At 40.1% G+C, this 26,906-nt stretch overlaps 2 pseudogenes; both read right to left on the bottom strand.

Moving 5' to 3' along the window:
- Nucleotides 1–450: 450 nt before the first annotated feature.
- Nucleotides 451–2,018, bottom strand: LOC105722435 (DEP domain-containing protein 1A-like; annotated as a pseudogene).
- A 13-nt stretch (nt 2,019–2,031) lies between these two features.
- Nucleotides 2,032–12,735, bottom strand: LOC110568469 (DEP domain-containing protein 1A-like; annotated as a pseudogene).
- Between the last annotated feature and the right edge of the window lie 14,171 nt (nt 12,736–26,906).

Genomic DNA, 26,906 nt, shown 5'->3' with positions numbered 1-26,906 from the left:
CACTAGCTTAGAGACCTGTTCCATAATCATAGAAGTCAGTCTTTAGCTGAATGATTCTATATGCCCTGATTTCAGAGGGTAGTGTTGTTGTTTTAAGCATCTGATAGGTGTATCTCCCTTGATTAAAAAGTAAATATCTTAGGGAAGAGATTTTACGCTTTTTTTTTTTAACAATATCTCCACATATCTGGAACAAGAAAGGCACATAGCAGTTGCTAAATATCTTTGGAATGAATATATGATTGCCTTATACTTCTTTTATATCCCCATCTTCTAATTGATTATGAAAATAAGAATTCAAAATATATATATTGAACAAATGAATGACTGAGGCAGTTGGGGATAATATTTAAGGCAAAACCAAATCTGATAAAATATACACATATTTTGAAAACACATACATGTATATAAATAGATTGAAAGTGGAAAAATTAGCTGGGCATGATGGTAGGCACCTGTAACCCTAGCTACTTGGGAGGCTGAGTCAGGAGAATCGCTTGAACCCGGGAGGTGGAGGTTGCCGTGAGCCAAGATCGTGCCATTGCACTCTAGCCCAGGCAATAAAAGTGAAACTCCATCTCAAAAACAAAAACAAAAGCAAACTATTTTGGCACTGCCTTGTATAATGTGTTTGAGATACCTTATTAATACATTCTCCGATATGGCTTCATTTATCAAAGTTCCACGAGTATTACATAATTTTTAATTCAGTTAGTATCTTAGACTATGAAACTTTGGTTTTCTTAAAATTGGCATTGGTTGCTTGATTGTAGGTTTGTCACGAAAAAGTGCTGCTTCATTCTTGATGGTTGGAAATCTTTTCTGATATATCAAGGAATATTCCTTCTGAAAGTGTTTTATTATTTTTCTTTTCTCCTTTAGAGGTAACTATCTGTTTTTTCTAAAAGTTCTGCAATTGCAGCTTGAGAGGTAGAAACTTTTTGCACATCAAACTCCTGAGCACTAATCCACTTGCAGTATGAATAAGTTGGCAAAGGAGCAAATAGTTCATCCCCAGGATTTTCAGTATGTCCCTTTTTAAATAGTCAAGATGTTTTTCCACTGCAGTCTGTAAGAGCATACTTGAAGAATTTCCTGATAATGATCCATTAAGAAAGGAACTAATCTTGCAGCAAGAAGCTCATCAAGATCCACTTCTTCAGCACAGCATAGCACACACCAAGAAAAGGTATGTATCATCAGTGATCTTGTGCCCATTGCATCATGAAGTTTGGGCATGTCAACATTTTGACTCATTTGGGAAATCATACACATTTAAAGTTCATGCCTTCTATGATTTGGTGGGGGAAGTAACAAACAACGTAACTGTAGAGCATCGATGGCAACCCTCTCTAGATGAGATTGCAGCATACTTTATGTAGCAGTCAACATAGAAGAAGCTGGAAGTAAATAATTTTCTGAAAGTTCTATTGTACTTTTGCAGAGTTTTTTTTATTGATTGTGGCACTAGACTCTCCTAGTTCACTTTTCATAGGTGTTTGCACACTTGTGCTTCCTTGTCGAACATTTGATTTCATGATAATTTCAGCCACTGGTGTATTGATATAACTATTCCTTCTTGTACTACTTCTTAAAAGCAAACTCTGAGACCTACAAAGCTGTTTTGATTTGCATTTCCCATTACACAACTTTTGGTCTTGAACAGTCAAAGTAGAGGGTCTCTTAAAAACAACACTGAATGGCTTTTGAATATTTTCCTCTGAATAAAGATTCAACAGGAATTCCTGTTTCGGCTGAGACTCTAAAAACTGTTTATTTTGTCCTATGTTTGGAAAAGATTGATGAAAGACACTGGATGCCTCTTGAATTCCCTGACACATGTACAATTCCTTCCAAAGAATAGCACCTTGGTTTGCTGTTAAAGGATGGATCATGCATACGACTTAACCCTATTAAATTATGACAGCTTCCTCCCATTATATCATTAGCACTCGCTCTTCTGTTTCTTAAATTAACTGCATTTTCTTAGCACATCTTTCTTGAAATTCTGGATTGTTTATCTGTAGTCTCTCAGTAGAAACTGGTTCTTCTTTGTTTTTTTACTCTATGAAGCAGACTGAGAAGAAGGCACTCAGTTGATTTGAAGGAATTCAAATTGTTTAAGTGAATGAATTTTGAAGACTGGATCATCTTGGATTTTATGTATCCCATTGGGTCTATCTGAAACTGTGATGTAGCCACAAACAACCAAAATGTTCACAAATAATTTTTAATGTTCAAAAGTAAGTAGAGGTTCAGGGAGATCTAGAAAATAATCTGCAATTGTTCTGAATACATCTCGTTCAAATCCAATGTAAGTTGGATTATTCATATCATTACTTCTTGGCCAATTTGCTAGGCACTTCATGGCAGATAACACCCGGTGAGAAAGGTCATCTGATTTGTTTTGTAGTGTAACTACTCCATGTTTACTTGTATTGGCCATGTTGTATATAACATATTGGGGAATTACTTGTTTTAGAATTATGACGACTTCTAGGGATGGCACACATAAAATGGTTTGCAGTAGATCAGAGTAACATATCTCTAAACTTCAACATCTTCCTGGCTTAGTTCTCTATTATCAGCTGCATTTTCTTGATCTTTATTATTTCATGCTTTATTTTCTTGGGATTTTCCTGAGAGAAATGTAATCCATGCTTTTTAGTAGTTCTAGGAGATAAGTTTTGTAATTTAAAAATACTATACCTTTGGAAAAGTTCTCTTTTTTTCCCTCAATTCTGGCTGCCTTTGTGAAAGAGGTTGTTTGTTTTTTTTTTTTTTTTTGAGATGGAGTTTCGCTCTTGTTACCCAGGCTGGAGTGCAATGGCGCTGTTTTTTGTTTTTTTTAAGATGGAATCTCACTCTGTCACCCAGGCTGGAGTGCAGTGGTGCAATATCGGCTCACTGCAACCTCTGCCTCCTGGGTTCAAGTGATTCTCCTGCTTCAGTCTCCCTAGTAGCTGGGAATACCGGTACCCGCCACTACACCCGGCTGTTTTTTGTATTTTTAGTAGAGATGGGGTTTTACCATGTAATAATTGTCCAACTTCACGTGATCTGCCCACCTCGGCCTCCCAAAATGCTGGGATTACAGGTGTGAGCCACCATGCCCCGCCTGCCCATGTTTTAATTGGATTTGTTTTTATTTGTTTGTGTTGTTTTGTTGGTAGAGTTTTAACTGGTGAAGTTGCAGGAAATCAGCTTGGTGGCCTGATAAGCCCTGGGAGGCACACCCCAACGCTCCATAGGTCTGTCAGCGCCCAGTGGCTTCTGTGGCGGCAAAGGTGGTGGTGTATCTCCTTATTTTTTTTTTTTTTTTTTTTTGTGAGATGGAGTCTTGTTCTGTAGCCAGGCTGGAGTGCAGTGGCATGATCTCGGCCAACTGCAATCTCCGCCTCTTGGGTTCAAGCAGTTCTCTGCCTCAGCCTCCAGAGTAGCTGGGATTACAGGTGCCTGCCACCATGCCTAGCTAGTTTTTTTGTATTTTTAGTAGAGATGGGGTTTCACCATCTTGGCCAGGCTGGTCTTGAACTCCTGACCTCATGATCCACCTGCCTCGCCCTCCCAAACTGCTGGGATTACAGGTCTGAGCCATCGTACCCAGCCAACCATCTCTGCCTCTTAAAGTGCTGGAATTATAGCTGTGAGCCACCATGCCTAGCCATGTTTTTATATCTTTTTGGTTAAATGACCCCCTTTATTATTATATAATGACTTTCTTTCTTTCTTTTTTTCTCCACACTGTTTTCCATAGTGGTTGTACTAGTTTATATTCCCACAAGCAGTGTAGAAGTGTTCCCTGTTCACTGCATCCATGCCAACATCTACTGTTTTTTTTAGTTTTTCATTATGGCCATTCTGATTTGCATTTCCCTGATTAGTGATGTTGAGCATTTTTTCATATATTTGTTGGCCATTTGTATATCTTCTTTTGACAATTGTCTAGTCACGTCCTTAGCCCACTTTTTGATGGGATTGTATTTTTCTTGCTGATTTGAGTTCATTGTAGATTCTGGATATTAGTCCTTTGTCAGATGTATAGATTGTGAGGTTTTTCTTCCACTCTGTGGATTGTCTGTTTACTCTGCTGACTGTTCCTTTTGCCATGTAAAAGTTATTTTATTTAATTAAGACCCAGCTATTTAGCTTTGTTTTTATTGCATTTGCTTTTAGGTTCTTGGTTATGAAATCCTTGCCTAAGCCAATGTCTAGAAGGGGTTTTTCAATGTTATTTTATAGAATTTTTATAGTTTCAAGTCTTATATTTAAGTCCTTGATCCATCTTGAATTGATTTTTATATTAGGTGAGAGATGAGGATTCAGTTTCATTTTCCTACATGTGGCTAGTCAATTATCCCTGCATCATTTGTTGAAAAAGGTGTCCTTTCTCCACTTTATGTTTTCATGTGCTTTGTCAAAGATCACTTGGCTGTAAGTATTTGGGTTTATTTCTGGTTTCTCTATTCTGTTCTATTGGTCTATATGCCTCTTAATTTTCTTAAATTTATTGAGGCTCCTTTTGTGACCTGTCATATGGTCTATCTTAGAGAAAGTTCCATGCACTGTTGAATAGAATGTGTATTCTGCAGTTGTTGGATGGAATGTTCTGTATATGTCTCTAAGTCCATTTGTTCCAGGGTATTGTTTAAATCCATTGTTTCTTTGTTAACTATCTTGATGACCTGTCTAGTGCTGTCAGTGGAGTACTGAAGTCCCCAACTATTATTGTATTGCTGTCTATCTCATTACTTAGGTCTATTAGTAATTGTTTTATTAGGATCTTCAGTGTTAGATGCATATATGTATAGGATTGTAATATTTTCCTATTGGACAAGTCCTTTTATCATTATATAATGTCCTGCTTTGTCTTTTGAAACTGCTGTTGCTTTAAAGTTTGTTTTGTTTAACATAAGAATAGCTACTCCTTCTTGCTTTTGGTGTCCATTTGCATGAAATGTCTTTTTCCACCCCTTTACCTTAAGTTTATATGAGTCCTTATGTGTTAGGTGAGTCTCTTGAAGGCAGCAGGTAGTTGGTTGGTGGATTGGTAAATTCTTATACATTCTGCCATTCTGTATCTTTTAACTGGAGCATTTAGGCTATTTACATTCAATGTTAGTATTGAGATGTGAGATACCATTCCATTTGTCATGGTTTTTGTTTCCTATATGTCTTGGTTTTTTGTTTTTTAAGTTGTATTTTTGTTTTATAGGTCCTATGAGATTTATGCTTGAAAGAGGTTCTGTTTTTATGTGTTTCCCATATTTGTTTTAAGATTTAGAGCTTCTTTTAGCTGTTTGTGTAATGGCTTGGTAGTGGCAAATTCTCTCAGCATTTGTTTGTCAGGAAAAGACTGTATCTTTCCTTCATATATGAAGCTCAGTTTCACTGGATACAGAATTCTTGGCTGCTAATTGTTTTGTTTGAGGAGGCTGAAAATAGGCTCCAATCCTTCTAGCTTGCAGGTTTCTGCTGAGAAATCTGCTGTTTAATCTGATAGGTTTTCCTTTATAGGTTACCTGGAGCTTTTGTCTCACACAGCTCTTAAGATTCTTTCCTTCATCTTAAATTTAGATAATCTGATGGCAATGGGCTTAGGTGATGATCTTTTTGTGATGAATTTCCCAGTGTTCTTTGTGCTTCTTGTGTTTGAATATCTAGATCTCTAGCAAGGCAGGGAAGTTTTCCTCAATTATTTCCCCAAATATGTTTTCCAAACTTTTAGATTTCTCTTCTTCCTCAGGAATGCTGATTATTCTTAGGTTTGGTTGTTTAACATAACTGTAGACTTCTTGGAGGCTTTGTTCATATTTTCTTTTTTTAAAAAAAATTTGTCTTTGTTGGATTGTGTTAATTTGAAGACATTGCCTTTGAGCTCTGAATTCATTTCTTCTATGTATTTGATTCTATTGCTGAGACTTTCCAGAGCATTTTGCATTTCTATAAGTGTTTCCATTGTTTTCCTGAGGTTTTGATTTTTTTTTTTTTATTTATGCTATCTATTTCATTGAATGTTTCTCCCTTTACTTCTTGTATGATTTTTTTGGTTTCCTTACATTGGGCTTTGCCATTCTCAGGTACCTCCCTGATTAGCTTAATAACCAACCTTCTGAATTCTTTTTCAGGTAAATCAGGGATTCCTTCTTGATTTGGGTCCATTGATGGTGAGCTAGTGTGGTTTTTTTGGTGGTGTTGATGAACCTTGTTATGTCATATTACCAGAGCTGTTTTTCTGATTCCTTCTTATTTGCGAAGTCTCTGTCAGAGAGAAGTTCTGGGCTGAAGGCTGTTCAGATTCTTTTGTTCCACAGGGTGTTCCCTTGATGTAGTACTCTCCCCGTTTTCCTATGTATGGGGCTTCCTGACAGCCAAGCTGTAGTGATTGTTATCTCTCTTCTGGATCTAGCCACCCAGCAAGTCTATCAGGCTTCGGGCTGGTACTGGGGGTTGTCTGCACAGAGTCCTGTGATGTGAACTGTCTGTGGGTCTCTCAGCCATGGTTACCAGCACAGTATTTAGGGTGTCTCCTGGGTTCAGCAGGAGTTATCCGCTTCCTTCAGAGGGTCTATGTGTCCTTTTGGGTTTTCTGAGTTAGTCTTTCAGTCGTTTTCGAGCAAAAATAAATAATACAAGCCTCCCCATGCTGCTCAATCTGTCTGAGTTGAAGCTGCAATCTAGTGCTACCTCCCATCTGCCACAATCCGCCCTTTGTTTCTTTTTAAAGTTTTTGACTTAATGTCTATTTTATCTAAGTATGGCTATTCCTGCTTTTTTCTCTTTTTTCTTTTTCTTTTAGTTTCCATGTACATGGAATTTCTCTTTCCATCACTTCACTTTCAGTCTGTGTGTCATTATAGGTGAAGTGAGTTTCTTATAGGTAGCATATAGTTATGTTGTAGGAATTATTAAGAAATTATTTTAGGCAGATGATAGGAAAAGGGGTCCTTGGGAAGTTTTCTTTTTTTTTTTTTGAGACCAAGTCTCCCCCTGTTGCCTGGGCTGGAGTGCAGTGGTGCCATCTCAGCTCACTGCAACCTCTGCCTCCCAGGTTCAAGCAATTCTCCTGCCTCAGCCTCCTGAGTAGCTGGGACTACAGGTATGTGCCACCATGCCTGGCTAATTTTTTGTATATTTAGTAGAGACAGGGTTTCACTGTATTAGCCAGGATGGTCTTGATCTCCTCACCTCAGGTGATCTGCCTGCCTCAGCCTCCCAAAAGTGCTGGGATTACAGGTGTGAGCCATTGCACTGTGCTGGGATGGAAGTTTTCATTTTTTATAGCATTTCCAGAAAAGTTTCTTGTAAAGACCTAGCTCTTAGAGCCAGGCTGGCAATATTTGATATGCAAATGCAAGCCATTAGAAACTGGGTCCACCCAACATGGCAATTCCTGCAGCCTTCTTGCCCTTTCCTCACATGTTCCTGGCAACATGGTTGCTCCCACATATCCCCACTGTGTGTAGAACATCCATGGTGTCCTGCATTTGCATATTAAAAGGCTAGAGTGGGAGGACCTGCTTTTTTGCAGGCTATGTGAATGACATGCCTGGTCAAACCAATCTTCTGAACCCTATGCAAATCAGACATGGCCTCCTGCAGCCTCTGCATACATGCCTGGCTGGTGTCCACTGCACTTGGGGACTTCCTCTTTTGGCTTAGGAGACCCCACCTCCCCCCCACCCCGCCCATGCCTGTCTCTGTATGGAGGAGCTTCTTCCTTCTGTCTTCTCCCTTCCTTCTTGCTCATTAAATTCTCTGCTCCTTAAAACCACTCCATATGTGTCATGTCATTTTATCTAAACTGGCATGAGGACCAAGAACCCTGGTGTTCCTCTGCTCATCAGAGCTGTATCAGTTAGGTCTTCTTTTTGTTTTCATTTAGCCACTCTATATGTTTTAATTTGTGAACTTAGCCTATTTACATTTAATTATTTATTGACTGGTAAAAGCAATCAGTAATATAGCTAGTGCCATTTTGTTCCTTGTTGCTTATAACTCTTGTCTTTCTTCCTGTCTTCCTTTGTGGGTTATTTTTCTCTAGAAGTACATTTTAATTCTTTTTTTTTTTTTTTTAAGTGCATCTATTATAGGTTTTTGCTTTGTATTTTCCATGAGACTTACAAAAAAATCTCAGTTGTAACAAGTTTAAGCTGATGTGAAGTTAACTTTGATCATAAAGAATAGAAACAAAGAAAAACCAAAGAACTCTACACTTTAACCTTCTCCCAATTTTTGGCTTTTTGTTGTCTCAATTATATCTTTTTATATTGCATGTCTCTTAAAAATCATTATAGTTATTCTTTGATAGATTTTAGTATTCAAAATAAAGATATGATTGGTTTACATACCACAATTATAGTATTAGAGTATGCTGAATATGTTTGTATTTGGATTACCAGTGAGTTTCATACCTTCAGATTATGTCTTCTTGCATGTTAGTGTCCTTTTCTTTCAGATTGTAGAACTTCCCTGAGCATTCTTTGTAAGATAGGTCTGCTGATTATGAATTCCCTCAGCTTTTGTTTGTTCGGGGTTCTTTGTTTCTCCTTCATGTTTGAAGGACAGCTTTACTGAATACAGTATTTTTGGTTGAAATTTTTTTCCTTTGGTGATTTGAAATATGTCATCTCATTCCCTCCTGGAGTGTAAAGTTTCCACTGAGAACTCTACTGACATATATCAGAGCTCTTTAATATGTTATTTCCTTCTTTTCTCTTGCTTTTAGGGTCCTCTTTTTTCCCTTGTTCTTTGAGTTTGATTTTAGTTGAATCCGCTTGATGTTCTTTGACCTTGTACCTGAATATTCATATCTTTATGTTTGGAACATGATTATTATTTTTTAAAATAAACTTTCTACGTTTATCTCTTTCTCTACCCCCCTTTAAGGTAAACACACACACACACACACACACACATACACCCTTAGATTTGCTCTTTTGAAGCTATTTTCTACATCTCAAAATATTCTTCATTCTTTTTTATTTTTTCTACTCTATGTATTCTCAAATAGCCTCTCTTTGAACTCACTAATTCTTCTGCTTGATCAGTTGTGCTGTTGAGACACTTCGATGCATTTGCAGTTTACCACTTGTATTTTTCAGCCCCAGGAATTCTGTTTGATTTTTTAAGAAATTATTTTGATCTGTTAAATTTCTGAATTGCATCACTGTTTTCTTGAAGTTTGCTGAGCTTACTCAAAACAGTACCTAAAATTTCTTGTATGAGAAGTCACACATCTCCATCACTCCATGATTGGTCACTGTCATATTTAGTCCCTTTGGTGAGGTTCCTAAATGTTCTTGATGCTTATTGATGTTCATTGATGTCTGGGCATTGAAATATTAGATATTTATTCCAGTCTTCATCCTGGCCTTGTTTGCATCTGTCCTCCTTCAGAGGGCCTTCCACGAGTTCAAAGGGGAATCTTTGGTCTGTGGTTCCTGTGGTCACTGCAGCATTTTCACCACTATAGAGCACTCTATGCTCAGGTACATGACAACTCTTGCAGACTCCTAGATACTCGGCCCCAGTGGACTTGAAAATGGCAAGGGAGAAATCCCTGGGTTCATCTTGCCAGGGAAGTGGATTTCCTTCTGTCCTGGGATGGGTCTACAAGTGCTGTCCAGGAGCAGAGGCCTGGAATCCTGGGCTTCTGTCTGGTGCTGTGTTTTACTGTGGCAAGGCTAAACTAGGTTCCAAGGCAAAGTCCCCTGTGCTCTTACCTCAATGTTCTGCAAGCAGCAGGAGTCTCCTTTCACCATGCTGCATTGCCTGGAGCTGGGGGAGGGGTGGTGCAGGCACTCCCATGATTGCTGCAGCTGGTGTCACACTGGGTTGCACACTGAGCCCATAGCTTCTAAGACCAGCACAGCTCGTAGGCTTGCCCAAGGGTCACCCAAGGTCATTTCAGAATCGCTTGAACCTGGGAGGTAGAGGTTGCAGTGAGTGGAGATCATATCACTGCACTCCAGCTTGAGTAACAGCAATACTCTCTCACAAAAAAAAAAAAAAAAAAAAAAAAAAGGTGGACGTAGAAGACAGTGATATTGATGACCCTGACCCTAGTTCTTTTAATTGTGACATTAGGGTGTCGATTTTAGATCTAGTGCTATAAATTTCCCTCTACACATTGCTTTAAATGTGTCCTAGAGATTTTGGTACGTTGTGTCTTCATTCTCATTGGTTTCAAAGAACATTTTTATTTCTGCCTTCATTTCATTATTTATCCAGTAGTCATTTAGGGGCAAGTTGTTCAGTTTCCATGTAGTTGGGTGGTTGTGAGTTTCTTAATCCTGAGTTGTAATTTGATTGCACTGTGGTCTGAGAGACTGTTTGTTATGGTTCCCCTTCTTTTGCATTTGCTGAGGAGAATTTTACTTCCAATTATGTGGTCAATTTTATAATAGGTGTGATGTAGTGATGAGAAGAATGTATATTCTGTTGATTTGGGGTGGAGGGTTCTGTAGATGTCTATTAGGTCTGCTTGGTCCAGAGCTGAGTTCAAGTCCTGGATATCCTTGTTAATTTTCTTTTTTGAGACAGAGTTTTGCTCTGTCACCCAGGCTGGAGTGCCATTGCACACTCTCAGCTCACTGCAACCTCCACCTTCTGGGTTCAAGTGATTCTCCTGCCTCAGCCTCTTGAGTAGCTGGGATTACAGGCATGTGGCACCATGCCTGGCTAAGTTTTGTATTTTTAGTAGAGACGGAGTTTCACCATGTTGGTCAGGCTGGTCTTGAATTCCTGACCTCATGATCTGCCCGCCTTGGCCTCCCAAAGTGGTGGGATTACAGGCGTGAGCCACTGTGCCCAGCCTCCTTGTTAATTTTCTGTTTTATGATCTGTCTGATATTGACAGTGGGGTGTTAAAGTCTCCCACTATTGGGCCGGGCGCAGTGGCTCACACCTGTAATCCCAGCACTTTGGGAGGCCAAGGCGGGTGGATCACGAGGTCAAGAGATCGAGACCATCCTGGTCAACATGGTGAAACCCCATCTCTACTGAAAATACAAAAAATTAGCTGGGCATGGTGGCGCGCGCCTGTAATCGCAACTACTCAGGAGGCTGAGGCAGGAGAATCACTTGAACCCAGGAGGCGGAGGTTGTGGTGAGCCGAGATTGCGCCATTGCACTCCAGCCTGGGTAACAAGAGCGAAACTCTGTCTCAAAAAAAAAAAAAAAAAAGTCTCCCACTATTATTGTGTGGGAATCTAAGTCTCTTTGTAGGTCTCTAAGAACTTGCTTTATGAATCTGGGTCCTCCTACATTGGGTGCATATATATTTAGGATAGTTAACTTTTCTTGTAGTATTGATCCCTTTACCATTATGTAATGCCTTTCTTTGTCTCTTGATCTTTGATGATTTAAAGTCTGTTTTATCAGAGACTAGGATTGCAACCCCTGCTCTTTTTTGCTTTCCATTTGCTTGGTAAATTTTCCTCCATCCCTTATTTTGAGCCTATGTGTGTCTCTGCATGTGAGATAGGTCTCCTGAATACAGCACACTGATGGATCTTGACTCTTTATCCAATTTGCCAGTTTGTGTCTTTTAATTGGGGCATTTAGCCCATTTACATTTAATATTGTTATGTGTGAATTTGATCCTGCCACTATGATGCTAGCTGTTTGTTTTGCTCATTAGTTGATGCAGTTTCTTCATAGCAATGATGGTCTTTACAATTTGGTATGTTTTTGCAGTGGCTGTGTTCCTTTCCATGTTTAGCGTTTCCTTCAGGAAGTCTTGTAGGGCAGGCCTGGTGGTGACAAAATCTCTCCGCATTTGCTTTTCTGTAAAGGATTTTTATTTCTCCTTAGCTTATGAAGCTTGGCTGGATACAAAATTCTGGGTTGAAAATTCTTTTCTTTAAGAATGTTGAATATTGGCACCCACTCTCTTCTGGCTTGTAGAGGTTCTGCTGAGAGATCCACTGTGAGTCTGATAAGCTTCCCTTTATGGGTAACCTGACCTCTCTCTCTGGCTATCCTTAGCATTTTTTCCTCCATTTTAACCTTGGTGAATCTGTTGATTATGTGTCTTGGGGTTTCTCTTCTCAAGGAGTATCTTTGTAGTGTTCTCTGTATTTCCTGAATTTGAATGTTGGCCTGTCTTGCTAGGCTGGGGACGTTCTCCTGGATAATATCCTGAAGAATGTTTTCCAACTTGGTTTCATTCTCCCCTTCACTTTCAGGTACACCGATCAAATGTCAATTTGGTCTTGTCATGTAATCCCATATTTCTTGGAGGCTTTATCCATTTCTTTTCACTCTTTTTTCTCTAATCTTCTCTTCTTACTTTATTTCATTGAGTTGATCTTAAATCTCTGATATTCTTTCTTCAGTAGCCAAATTGATAAAATAGCCATTTGATCAATTCAGCTATTGAAACTTGTGTATGCTTCACAAAGTTCTCATGCTGTGTTTTTCAGCTCCATCAATTCGTTTATGTTCTTCTCTTAAACTGGTTATTCTAGTTAGTATTTCATCTAACCTTTTTTCAAGGTTCTTAGTTTCCTTTCTTTGGGTTAGAACATGCTCCTTTAGCTCAGAGAAGTTATTTATTACCCACCTTCTGAAGCCTGCTTCTGTCAATTCATCAGATTCATTCTCTATCCAGTTTTGTTTCCTTGCTGGCAAGGAACTGTGATCCCTTAAAAGAGAAGAGGTATTCTGGTTTTTGGAGTTTTCAGGCTTTTTGTGCTGGTTTCTTCTCATCTTTGTGGATTTATCTTCCATTGGTCTTTGAAGTCAGTGAACTTTGCATGGGGTCTCTAAGTGGACATCCTTTTTGTTGATGTTGCAACTATTTCTTTCTGTTATTCTGTTAGTTTTCCTTTTTTTTGGGGGGGGGGGGGAACGGAGTTTTGCTCTTGTTGCCCAGGGTGGAGTGCGATGGCATGACCTCAGCTCACTGCAACCTCTGCTTCCCGGGTTCAAGCAATTCTGCCTCAGCCTCCCGAGTAGCTGGGATTACTGACATGTGCCACCATGCCTGGCTAATTTTTTGTATTTTTAGTAGAGATGGGGTTTCTTCATGTTAGTCCGGCTCGTCTCAAACCCCTGACCTTGTGATCCGTCTGCCTTGGCCTCCCAAAGTGCTGGAATTACAGGTGTGAGCCACCACACCCAGCTGTTAGTTTTCCTTCTAACAGTCAGGCCTGGCCCCTCTGCTGCAGGTCTGCTGGAGTTTGCTGGAGGGCCATTCCAGAGCATGCTTGCCTAGGAATCACCAGCAGGGGCTGCAGAACAGCAAAGATTGCTACCTGTTCCTTCCTCTGGTAGCTTTGTCTCAGAGGGGTACCCGCCAGATGCCAGCCAGAGAGCTCTCCTGTATGAGATATCTGTTGGCCCCTACTGGGAGGTGTCTCCCAGTCGGGATACACGGGAGTCAGGGAGCCACTTGAGGAGCCAGTTTGCCTCTTATCAGAGCTTGAATGCTGTGTTGGGAAATCTGTTGCTCTTTTCAGAGCTGCCAGGCAATGACATTTAGGTCTTCTGAAGCTGTACCCACTACCGCCCCTTTTCCCAAGTGTTCTGTCCCAGGAAGGTGGAGGCTTTATTTATAAGACCCTAATGGGCTGCTGCCTTTTATCAGAGATGCTCTGCCCAGTGAGGACATCTAGTGAGACAGTGCCTGCAGCTGCTGATCTGTGTTGGGCTCTGCCCAGTCCAGCATTCCCAGCAGCTTTGCTTACACTGTGGGGTTGAAACTGCCTACTGACCCTTAGCAATGGCAGACACCCCTCCCCCACCGAGTCTGAACAACCCAGGTTGAGCTCAGACTGCTGTGCTGGCAGCAAGAATTTCAAGCCAGTGGATCTTAGCTTGCTGGTCTCCATCGGGGTGGAACCTGCCGAGCCAGACTACTTGGCTCCCTGGCTTCAGCTTCCTTTCCAGGGGAGTGAACAGTTCTGTCTCACTGGCATTCCAGACACCACTGGGATATGGAAAAAAAACTGCTGCCGCTAGCTCGGTTTCTGCCTAAACAGCCTCCCAGTTTTGTGCTGGAAATCCAGGGCCCTGGTGGTTGTGCAGGTACTGGAGGGAATCTCCTGGTCTGCAGGTTGTAAGAAGATCATGGGAAAAGCACAGTATCTGGGCTGGAGTGCAGGAAACAGTTCCTAATGGCTTCAGGGAGAAGGAGTTCCCTGATACCTTGAATTTCCCAGGGGAGGCAACGCCTCACCTTTCTTCGGCTCTCCCTCCTTGGGCTGCATCCACTGTCCAACCAGTCCCAATGAGATGAACCAGGTACCTCAATTGGAAATGTGCAGATCACCTGCCTTCTGCATCAGTCTTGCTGGGAGCTGCATTCCGGAGCTGTTCCTATTTGGCTATCTTGCCAGTTGTACCATTTTTAATCTTTTATACTTACTTCATTTTTAGTGTATCTTTTCTATGTTTAGATACACAAAATAGTAGGCATTGTATTATAATTGTCTACAGTATTCAGTACATAACATACTTTACAGGTTTTTAGCCTAAGAGCAATAGTCTGTACTACATAGACTATGTATGTTGTAGGCTATTCTATCAAGATTTGTGTGAGTACACTCTGATGTTTTCTCAATGATGAAATCACCTAATGATGCATTTCTTAATACATGTCTCCGTTGTTAACCAACACATGACTGCATATATACCACAGTTTCTTTCTTCATCCATCCATTGACTGATATTTAAATTGTTTTCACACCTTGGTTACAGTGAATAATGCTGAGGTTGAACACAGGAGTGCAGCTATCTTTACCAAGTGGTGATTTCATTTCCTTTGTGTATACACCCTGAAGAGGAATTGTTAGGTCATCTGGTGGTGTTTTTCCCCTTTCAGTTTTTGTTGCTCTCATTTGCTTGTTTTGTTTTTTTGCTTTCGTTGCTTGTACTTTTTGTGTCCTGTCCAAAAATTCATTGCCAAGACTAATGTCAGAGAGATTTCCCCCTTTGTTCTCCTCTAGAAGTTTTACAGTTTCGGGTTTTACATTTAGGTCTTGAATATATTTTGAGTTGATTTTTGTTTATGGGGTGATACGTATCCAAGTTTATTCTTTTGCATGTGGATATCCAGTTTTCCCAATATCATTTATTAAGGAGATTATCATTTCCTAATGGTGTCTTCTTGGTTGAAAATTAGTTGACTGTATATACTTCAATTTACATCTGGGCTCTTTATTTTGTTCCACTGGTCTTTGTGTGTGTTTTTCTGTCACTATCATCAAACTGTTTTTAATTACTCTGGCTTTTGGGATTGAGTAGTGGATCTTGGGATCAGGTAGTGTGCTGCCTCCAGCTTTGTTGTTTTGCTTAGATTTTCCTTGGCTATTTGGGGTCTTTTGTGGTTCCATATGAATTTTTTTTTTTTTTTAATAGAGACGGGGTTTCACCATGTTGACCAGGCTGGTCTCGAACTCCTGACTTCAGGTGATTCACCCACCTCAGCCTCCCGAAGTGCTGGGATTACAGGCGTGAGCCACTGTGCCTGGCCCCATATGAAATTTTTTATTTTTTCTATTTGAAAAATGTCATTGGAATTTTGACAGACTGCATTGAATGTGTAGGCATCCATTTTTGATGGGTATTTTTGCTTGATGTAAAATTTGGGGTTGACAAGTTTTTATTCCAGTATTTGAAAGATGCTGTTACATTGTCTTCTTGCTCCCATTGTTTCTAATTGGAAAATCAGCCATCACCTCTGTTATTTCTTTACATTTAATCCATTGCATGTCACTTCTGAGTGTTTTGAGTATTTTCTGTCTTTGATTTTCAGCAGTTTGACTATGACGTGTGTAGATTTGATTTCCTTTTGATGTATCCTTATAGGAGTTTCCTAAGCTTCTTGGATTTGTAGGTTGATGTTTTTTTCTTGCATTTGTAGGTTGTTTTTCATGAAATATGGGAAATTTTCAGGCACTATTTCTTCAAAAAATTTTTTTCTGCCCTATTGTCTCCCTGTTCTCTTTAAAACCACATTTTCAGGCCAGGCACAGTGGCTCACATCTGTAATCCCAGCACTTTGGGAGGCTGAGGTGGGTGGATCACTCCTTGGAGGCTAGGAGTTCAAGACCAGCCTGGCCAACTTGGCAAAAACCCGTCTCTACTAAAATACAAAAATTAGCCAGGTGTGGTGGTACACACCTGTAGTCCCAGCTACTCTGGAAGCTGAGGAAGGAGAATTACTTGAACCCTTCAAGTGAGAAGGTGGAGGTTGTGGTGAGCTGAGATACACCACTGCACTCCAGTCTGGGAGACAGAGAGAGAGACTCTGTCTCAAAACAAAATCATACGTTTTCCTTTAATTCTTTAAACACTTTGGTTTCTTTGTACATATTTAAAATAGCTGCTTTAAAGTCTTTGGGGCATCTCAAGGTTAATTTTTATTGACTCTGGGTCACAGTTTCCTTTCTTTGCATGTCTAGTGGTTATTTATTTATGAGACAGGATCTAGCTCTGTTTTCCAGGCTGGTCTTGAACTCTTAGCCTCAAGTGATCCTCATGAGTAGCTGGGATTACAGGTGTGAGTCATCACACTCAACTTGTAATACTTTATTGCATATTTTATATAGTGGGTGAATTGTAATTGATTCTGAATTATTTTGGCTTGTTCTGAAAAGTTGATAGTTTTCATTCATGTAGGCAGTTCAAAGATAATCATCTTGAATATGTGGTAAGTAAGTACAAGGTTTATTCTGAGTCTAACTTAGTAGAAAACATAACCTCCAGAATTTCTCCCCTGTGGATCATATGAGTTTAGTTTTAGGCTTTTGGGCCTTACTCTAGGGCACAGTTCTTCATTCTCAGGTGGGCCTTTCTGGTGTCTAAACTGGATGTCTGGTGTATCAGGTGTTGGTGCTCCACTCTAGCTGGGCTGGGAGTCCAGTAGTATCCTCCAGCACTGCTTAGCTTCTAGTATCTCTGTTTTCTTTCAACTTAGTAGCTACTACTTTATGGCATATTGCATATAGTGTTGTCTTGTACATAAGCCCTTGATGAAGACCTCACAGGGAACTCTTACATGGGCTTCTGCAAGATAATATCAAGCCTGACAAGAAAAAATGTATCTCTTTTGAGATCCAAGTTCAGTGTATCTGCATCTACTCTGCTTTGAGTTACTATGATAAAATGATTGATAAAAAAAATCCCCCAAATTATAAGCTAGTCTCTGTACAACTTTTTCCCTCCCAATCCCTCCAGCCACTGTGACCACCAACTCTGATCGCTCCCTCCTCAGCTCAGTGGGAGCACTGTGGTCTGTCTGGAGTCCAGCTCACTGTGCTAGAGTCAGGGTAATGTCCTTAGCAAACAGTCAGGCATTCATGTGACTTACCTGAGGGACTTCCTTCTCTTGGGGGTGACTGTCTCATGATGTATTTTGTCCAATGTCTGAAAGAAATTGCCTTACATATATTTTGTCCAATTTTATGGTTAAGCCAGGAAATATAGTCAGGTAGTACTCTGTTATAATTGAAATGGAAGTCTTCTCTTAATCTCTGAACTTTATGTATGTAGAACAAACCTGAAAATAATGAAGGAGGGCAGAGAATATCAGCAGAAAGCTGACAATCCTAGGAGGTACCTAGCCTCTAGCTTGAATATCCTGCTTATCATCATCATCATCTAAAGTTTGCCAGCTTTGCTCAAAGTATCTGAATACAGAGGAAACATCCAATGAGTGCTTTTTAGATGTAATGATTATAAAGTAAAATATAAATACAGTATATATTCAGTAAATATTTGATAAATTAATAAGCCATTATAGCTTATACCATTTTCCATTTCTCAACAATTCAAATAATCACCATGAACTATGCTTTATGTCTTGCTTAGCTTTTCTGTAGGAGAACTTTGGGCCTTATTGAGAAGAGGAAAACACACATAATAATTGGGTGGAAGTCATAGTGGCAGCCCATCAGAGCTCTACTGCCTTCAAACACTGCACACACACTGACCATTCATGTGTGTGTTCAGCATCTGAACTTGGCCCTGTGACACAGAGACCCTGATGAAAGCTAATGCCTCCGTTTTCATGAAAATATTGAATTTAGGGAACAACTCAGAAGAAAAAAGCCTTTAGGTAAGATTGATTAGGAAATTGGGAATGACCCAGCTTCTTCCTGTATATGTATGTGGGCCTGCAATCAACTTCTGTCGTAGGAGTTGCCTACCTGAGGGGAAACTTTTTACATTAAAAAAAGATACTGATTTAAAAACAAATATTTAAAATATGTTCAAAGCTAGTAAAAGTAAAAACAAACTGATGATTAAAATAACCCCAGTATTAAGAATTTAGCACACCTACAACCATCTGATCTTCAACAAACCTGACAAAAACAAGCAATGGGGAAAGGACTCCCTATTTAATAAATGGTGCTGGGTTAAATGGCTAGCTATATGCAGAAAATTAAAACTGGACCATTTCCTTATGCCTTATATAAAAAATAACTCAAGATGGATTAAAGACTTAAATGTAAAGCCCAAAACTATAAAATCCCTAGAAGAAAATCTAGGCAATACTTTCAGGACATAGGCACAGGCAAAGATTTTATAATGAAAATACCAAAAGCACTTGCAAAAAGCAAAAACTGACAAATGGGATCTGATTGAACTAAAGAGCTTCTGCACAGCAAAAGAAACTATCACCAGAGTAAACAGACAACCTACAGAATGGGAGAACCTTTTTGCAATCTATCCATCTAACAAAGGTCTAATATCCAGAGTCTACAAAGAACTTAAACAAACAAATTTACAAGAAAAAAAAAACATTAAAAAGTGGGCAAAGGACATGAACAGACACTTCTCAGAAGAAGACATATATACAGCCAAGAAACGTGAAAAAGAAGCTCAACATCACTGATTATTAGAGAAATGCAAATCAAAACCACAATGATACCATCTCACACCAATCAGAATAGCGATTATTAAAATGTCAAAAAAACAACAGATGCTGATGAGATTGTGGAGAAAAAGAAACATGTTTACACTGTTGGTGGGCGTGTCAATTAGTCCAACCGTTGTGGAAGACAGTGTGGCAATTCCTTAAAGATCTAGAAGCAGAAATACCATTTGACCCAACAATCCCATTACTGGGTATGTACCCAAAGGAATATAAATAATTCTATTATAAAGATGCATGCATACATATGTTCACTGCAGCACTATTCACAACAGCAAAGACACGGAATCAATCCAAATGTCCATCAGTGATTGATATAGACTGGATAAAGAAAGTATGGTACATATACACCATGAAATACTATGCAGCCATAAAAAGAACAAGACCATGTCCTTTCCAGGGATATGGATGGGTCTGGAAGCCGTTATCCTTAGCAAACTAAAGCAGGAACAGAAAACCAAACACTGCATACTCCCACTTATAAGTGGGAGCTGAATGATGAGAACACATGGACACATGGGGGAAAAACACACACTGGGGCCTGTGAGGAGGGGAGGGAGAGCAAGAAAAGCTAATAGATGCTGGGCTGAATATCTAGGTGATGGGATGATCTGTATGTACAGCAAACCACTGTGCCATACATTTACCCAGGTAACAAACCTGCACATCCTGCACATGTACTCCTTAAAAAAAATTTTGGCCAGGTGCGGTGGCTCACGCCTATAATCCCAGCACTTTGGGAGGCCGAGGTGGGTGGATCACGAGGTCAAGAGATTGAGACCATCCTGGTCAACATGGTGAAACCCCATCTCTACTAAAAAAAAAAAAAATACAAAAATTAGCTGGGCGTGGTGGTGCGGCCTGTAGTCCCAGCTACTCAGGAGGCTGAGGCAGGAGAATTGCTTGAACCCAGGAGGCGGAGGTTGTGGTGAGCCGTGGTCGCGCCGTTGCACTCCAGCCTGGGTAACAAGAGCGAAACTCCGTCTCAAAAAAAAAAAAAAAGAAAAAAATTTTTTAATGGTTTCTACCTGTAATCTCACTTTTTGGGAGGCTGAGGCAGGAGGATTGTCTGAGCCCAGGAGTTTGAGAGCAGCCTGGGCAACATAGAGAGATTCCATCGCTACAAAAAATTAAAAATTGCTGGGCACAGCAGCTTACACCTATAATCCCAGCACTTTGGGAGACCAAGGTGGGAAGATCACTTGAGTCCAGGAGATCAAGACCAGCTTAAGTAATATAGTGAGACCTTGTCTCTACGAAAAAAAAAAAAAAAAAAAATTAGCTAGGTGTGTTGGTGGTGCCTGTAGTCCCAGCTACTAGGGAGGTTGAGGTGGGAGGATCAGTTGAGCCTGAGATGTCAAGGCTGCAGTGAGCCATGATCATGCCACTGCACACCAGCCTGGGTAACAGAGCGAGACACTGTCTCCAAAAAAAAAAAGTTTCTAGATATAGTATATTGATAAATATTTTTTATTATTTCTCTTTCTTATGACCCAAGTGAAAGGATAATAAAATTTTAAAAATATATAAATCATCAGTGCAAATAAAGAGAATTGGAAAGGAGACAATTCTAGATTAAAGATTTCAACAAATTTTCAGAAAACAGCAAAAGCAGCAGCAACAGATGTAACAGGTTGGAGAAAGCCATGATATAATTTGTGCAAGAGAGGATAGTGAACTTGAGACTCAGAGCTGACAAGCACAAAAAGGAGCATACCAGCTTTCTGAACAGGGACATGCAGCCCTGTGGTCCATATGTAGAATAGCTGCAACTCCTCATCTATGCAAACTTCTGTAAAGAATTCCTAACACCTATACCCCAAACCAGGGTCCAGCTTCTCATCTGATTTGCCTTAAAGCAGAGGTCTGCAAAGTGGCCCAGTCCCTCTTCTTATAAATAACGTTTTGTTGAAATGCATCCTGTCCATTCATGTACATATTTTCTATGGCAGAACTGCAAAGTTGCAACACAGATCATATGGCCTGCAAAGCCTAAAATATTTTCTGGCCCTTTACAGAAAAAAGGTTGCTGACCACTGCCCCAGAGTAGAGCCTACCAGAGGAGCTTCACCTACACACTCAGAGCTTCAATAAATGTTTTAGTATCTTTCTCTAAAACCTAAATAGACCAACAGGTATCCTAGATGCATGGAGAAAATCCTCATGAAAGGAAGAATCCAAATTAAATATCAAAGTAATAGAGAAAATAACTAATGAAAAAATAAATGGTTTTAAAACAAATTGGTATGCTCAATGACAAAAGGAACTCTATTTTCACATTTCTATGAGGTTATTTCTTTGGAAAAAAAGAGAATTTACATTTCTGATTGGTGAGTGGCAAGAGTTCAACACTGCCAGGTGTGGTGGCTCATGCCTATAATCCCAGCACTTTGGGAGGTCGAGGTGGGTGGATCACTTAGGGTCAGGAGTTCGAGACCAGCCTGGCCAACATGGTGAAACCCTGTGTCTACCAAAAATACAAAAATTAGCTGGTTGTGGTGGCATGTACCTGTAGTCCCAGCTATTCAGGAGGCTAAAGCAAAAGAAACACTTGAATATGGAAGGTGAAGGTTGTGGTGAGCCAAGGTCACACTACTCTACTCTAGCCTGGGCAATAGAGTGAGACCTTGTCTCAGGAAAAAAAAAAAGTTTGACATCAATTGTTCTCCCCCACCCCAACTTTTTTTTTTTTTTGGAGACAGGGTCATGTTCTGTCACCGAGGCTGGTGTAATCATGGCCCACTGCAGCCTCTACTTGTTGCTCAAGTGATCCTCCTGCCTTGACCTCCTGAGTAGCTGAGACTACAGGTACATACCACCATGCCTGGCTAATTATTGTATTTTTGTTGTAGCGATGGAGGTCTCACTATATTGCCTAGGCTGGTCTCTAACTCCTTGGCTCAAGCAGTCCTCCCACCTCAGCCTCCCAAAGTGCTGGGATTACAGGTGTGAGCCACCATACCCAGCCTGTTTCCATTTCTTAAGTGAGTGCAATACATGTATTAAAAACCAAGTGCATGTGACTCTATTCTCTCCCTACACTTGGGGCTTCACAAGTGATGGGGTAAGCAATTTTTCTTTTGGTAGGCTGGCTAAATAGATAAGTAACCACCTTGCCAAATACTCGACCCAGCAGATGCATCACAAGGTCTAGATTCCAGAAAGATGGCGGCAAGCTTGATTGTGATTGCAGGTCCAGGTTACAATGTGTTCTGTATTCTGGCTCTACTGACAATAAAGCTGTTAATTTTACCTCCATCTGTCTGGCTTCAGTTTATGATTTTAATCAGATCTCTAAGGAATAAGGCATGTGATTTCTCAGCCTACTTGATTCTGAACATATGATACCTTGTCTGTGACTTGAGCTCAGGCCTCCAAATGACAAATGAGAATCCTTCCTTCCTTCCTTCCTCTTTCCTTCCTTCCTCCCTCCATTCCTTTTTCCCTCCTTCCCTCCCTCCTTCTTTCCATCTTTCCTTTCTTTCTCCTTTTTTTGTTTGTTCTTTCTTCAAATGGCAAGTGAGAATTCCTTTTTCTCTTTCTTCTTTCCTTTCTTTCCTTCTTTCTTTCTTCCTTTCTCCTTCCTTTTCTTTCCTTTTTCTTTTTCTCTCTCTCATTCTTTCTCCAAATGGCAAGTGAGAATTCCTCTCTCTCTCTCTCTTTCTTTCTCTCTTTGTTGCTACAGAGTCTAGCTCTGTTGACAGGCTGGAGTGCAGTTGCGTGATCTCGGCCCACTGCAACCTCCGCCTCCCAAGTTCAAGCAATTGCCCTGCCTCAGCCTCCCGAGTTGCTGGAATTACAGGCATGTGCCACCATGCCCGGCCAATTTTTTTTGTATTTTAGTAGAGATGGGGTTTCACTGTGTTGGCCAGGATAATCTCAATCTTCTGATCTCATGATCTGACTGCCTCGGCCTTCCAAAGTGCTGGGATTACAGGCGTGAGCCACTGCGCCTGGCCGAGAATTCTACTTTCTAATATAACAAATAGATATGAGAAGATGGTATATTCATTCATAAAATAAGTTATTGTATAAAGGGAGCAATCAGAGAACAAGAAAAAACCTTCAAAATTTAAAATATAGCTGTAATGAATTTAATATTAGAGTTAGAAGATAATGTTGGAAAACTCTCAAAGAAGACAGAGCCAAAAAACAAAAAGAATGAGCAAAAAACAGAGCTGAGAAAATTCGGAAGAATATCTAACAAATTTAAGAGGACAAAAAAACTAAAGGGGAGAAAATTATTAAAATTCTTGTTGGGAGCGGTAGCTCATGCCTGTAATCCCAGCACTTTGGGAGGCCAAGGCAGGCAGATGACGAGGTCAAGAGATCCAGACCATCCTGGCTAACATGATGAAACCCTGTCTCTACTAAAAATACAAAAAAACTAGCCGGGTGTGATGGTGCATGCCTGTAGTCCCAGCTACTTGGGAAGCTGAGGCAGGAGAATCACTTGAACCCAAGAGGCAGAGGTTGCAGCAAGCCAAGATCGTGCCACTGCACTCCAGCTTGGGTGACAGAGCGAGACTCTAGTCTCAAAGGAAAAAAAAACACAGAAAAAAAGAAAATTCTCCAGAGCTAAGGACACAGATTAAATAAACCTACAACACGCCCTGCAAAATAAATTTTATTAGTTTTATTAAAAAACTAGAGATGGGATCTTGCTTTGTTGTCCAGGCTGGTTTTGAACTCTTGGCTTCAAGCAATCCTCCCACCTCAGCCTCACAAAGTGCTAGGATTACAAGTGCAAGCCATGGTGAAATGAGATTTTAAAAAAGATCCACATCTCATGCCTGTAATCCTAGCACTTTGAGTGGCTGAGGCGGGTGGATCACAATGTCAGGAGTTTGAGACCAGCCTGGCCAATATAGTGAAACGCTGTCTCTACTAAAAATACAAAAAAAATTAGCTGGGCATGGTGGTGTGTGCCTGTTGTAGTCCCAGCTGCTTGGGAGGCTAAGGCAGGAGAATCACTTGAACCCAGGAGGCAGAGGTTGCAGTGAGTCGAGATTGTGCCACTGCACTCCGGCCTGGGCAACAGAGCCAGACTCTGTCTCAAAAAAAAAAAAAAAAAAAAAAAAATCCACATTAAGAGACATCATTGTGAAATTTTAGAATACCAGAAATAAAAAAATATCCTAAAGGCTTCTAAAGAGGGGAAACACAGATTGTATACAAAAGAACAAAAATCAGCATTGTATCAGTTCTCTTAACAGAAACAGCACAGGCTAGGAGATTATGAGAAGCTTTCAAAGGGAAACTTTTCAGATTAGAATTCTAGACCTGGCTATCAATCATGAGAATAAAGACATTTTCAGACATCCAATAATTTGAAAAGTTTATCCCCATGCATCTAGTCTTAGGAAGCCATAGCAGGATATGCTCAAGCAAACTGAGCATTTTTAAGCTAAAAGGAGAAAGGTATGGATTCCAGAGTTGGAATCTGGATCAAGCCAGAGGAGGAGAAGGAAAAGTTTGGGACAACTTTGCAGCCACCCTGGAAAACTAATTCACATTGGTGCAAAACTAATGGGGAAGAGGGGCTGGGCTAGAGGAAGAGGGTGGGGGAAGACTCAAAAGAACATTTTATAAAAGAGCATTCCAAAGGAATGAAAGTATCCAAGAAAACATGTACAAGAACATGTATTTATAGTACACTAAGTGTTGGCTCTGACTGAACAATATTTACATAGTTTTATATTACATAAACGCTCATTAAATACGACATCCATACTGGGAGAAGAGGGGAAGGACATGAGAGCCAAGTCCTTATGTATCATAAAAAAGTCAATAGATCATAATATAATTCAATAGTTAAGGTCTAGTATTAACAAATTGTAACAGTATATTCTTTAGAAATATAAATGACCCAAAGAGCTAAGAATTTAAAGTGGTTGCCTCTACAAAGAACTGGATGGAGAGAGGTGGGATAAGGCATTCTTTAATTAGCAAAATCAAACTATTAAATAACATAAACTTTATTGAGTTTAAACCTTTCTTCATTAATTGTCTTGAACTTACTTTGAACTTACTATAGATGGCAGAATCTTAAAGATTCAGTTGACTTTTTACAGTTATGCAGGAATCCATGTAGACAACTTTTCTCCTTTCTGGATAATGTAATATACTTAGATTCTTCACTTAAAAATCATGGTTATTCCCCCATGGGCCATTCTCCAGAAGAATGAGGCAGTAAGTCATGTTGTTTCCTATGTGGATGCAACCCAGGAAGGCTTGCTTCACTCATCTAATTTTACTAAGGAAGTTCAAACTTGTCATCTCCTTATTACAATTTAAATTATAATAACCAAAGATATGTGACTGATTTAACTTTCCAAACAAACGAGGCCACTACTCTCCCTCCACTACCACCCCTCCACAGCCCAAGTTACCATTATCTCTCATATGGAACACTATGACCTTACTCCAATCATTCTGTAGATCGTAGTCAGGTGATCTTTTAGAAGTGCAAATTGAATTCTACAAATACAAATCCCTATTCCATCCCCAGGTATCTTAATCTCTTTAATGGTGCTCTGTTGTTCATAGGCCATCCTCAACATGGCCTACAGAAGCATGAATCTGCCCCTATTTCATTGGCTGCATCATTCTTCTCTCATTTGTTCTCTGCCATTCATAGGAACTGTGAAGCTTCTGAGGGCCACATACTGCTTTATCCAGGGCCTTTGTAAGTGCTTGGCTATCTGTTTGGGCCATTGCCTTGCTTCCCCCTCAAACTTTTTTCTCTTCATACTTTAAAGCTCAACCACCATGTCCCTAAGGAATAAAATGTGGGAGCAATTTTTTTTTTTTTTTGAGACAGGCTGGAGTGCAGTGGCACAATCACAGCTCACTGCAGACTCTAGCTCCAGTGATCTTCCTACTTCAGCCTCTCAAGTAGCTGGGACTACAGGGGCACACCACCATGCCCAGCTAATTTTTAAATTTTTTTTGTAGAGACAGAGATTTGCTATGTTGCTCAGGCTGGTCTTGAACTCCTGAGCTCAAGTGATCTGCCCACCATGGCCTCCCAAAGTGTTCGGATTATAGGCGTGAGCCACTGCACCCAGCCTGCAATTTTTAAGAAAATCATTTCCTATTTTCCAATAGTTCAGACATTATTTGGCATCTATTATGTCTCTTGCATGTCCTGCTTTATCTGAGAATGTTCCACTTGGAGAAGGGAGCCTTTCTGATCTCCCTCAACCATCCAGACTATGTCAGTGCTACATACTCTCCTGGCTTCTATTACTTTTCCTTTCAAGCACGCATCTCAATTGTTATTAAATAATTGTGTACCTTGTGGTCACTTCCTGTCTCCACTACTGGAATGCAAGTTTACTGCCAATGGGTCCAGCACAGCTCATAGTAGGCACTCAGCAAATAATTGTCAAATGATGGAATCTGCAAAAACTAAAAATAAACCAGTGTCAATACCAAAGAAAGAATAAGCCAATGTTTTAGCTCAAAAAAAGAGTATGGAATGTAGCCTGTGATTCCTTGATCTCCTCAATGAACCTCGTCATTTTACTAATTCATTTCCAAGATCACACTCTGAACCTCGCACCCAGAGCTGCTCTCAGAAATCTCTTACATGCCTTTCTCTGACCATATCATCCGATTATTCCATATCTGCTGCTCACACTCATACTTGCTCTCCCACTTCAAGGAGACTACTGAACCTCGATTCTTCCATTTTTTCTCAATCTAGCTCTTCACCCCCAGTAATCCCTGCATCCTGGCTTGATGCCATACTCAATTCTTTGTTGGGAGCTGAGTACTACTGGAGAAAAATAATACAAGCATGCAGTTTGGCATCATCACAATTCTCTACATTGTAGCCGATTACTTACTGATCTTTCTGAGTTACAGCCCTTAGTATTATCATACCATTTAAAGCCCTTCCAAATTCTTGAACGTGACAGTTTAAATGCATTATTTACTTCTCTCCCCAGCTTCCCTTCTCAGAATTTCAGTACTCTATATATATAGTCTATCTTCCCACCCTGTCTCTCTTCCC

This window comes from Aotus nancymaae, unplaced genomic scaffold (genome assembly GCF_030222135.1).
Source record: "Aotus nancymaae isolate 86718 unplaced genomic scaffold, 86718_ANA_hifiasm-v0.15.2.pri h1tg000014l, whole genome shotgun sequence".
In the NCBI taxonomy this organism is placed as follows: domain Eukaryota; kingdom Metazoa; phylum Chordata; class Mammalia; order Primates; family Aotidae; genus Aotus; species Aotus nancymaae.
This window is presented reverse-complemented; position numbering and strand designations above follow the sequence as displayed.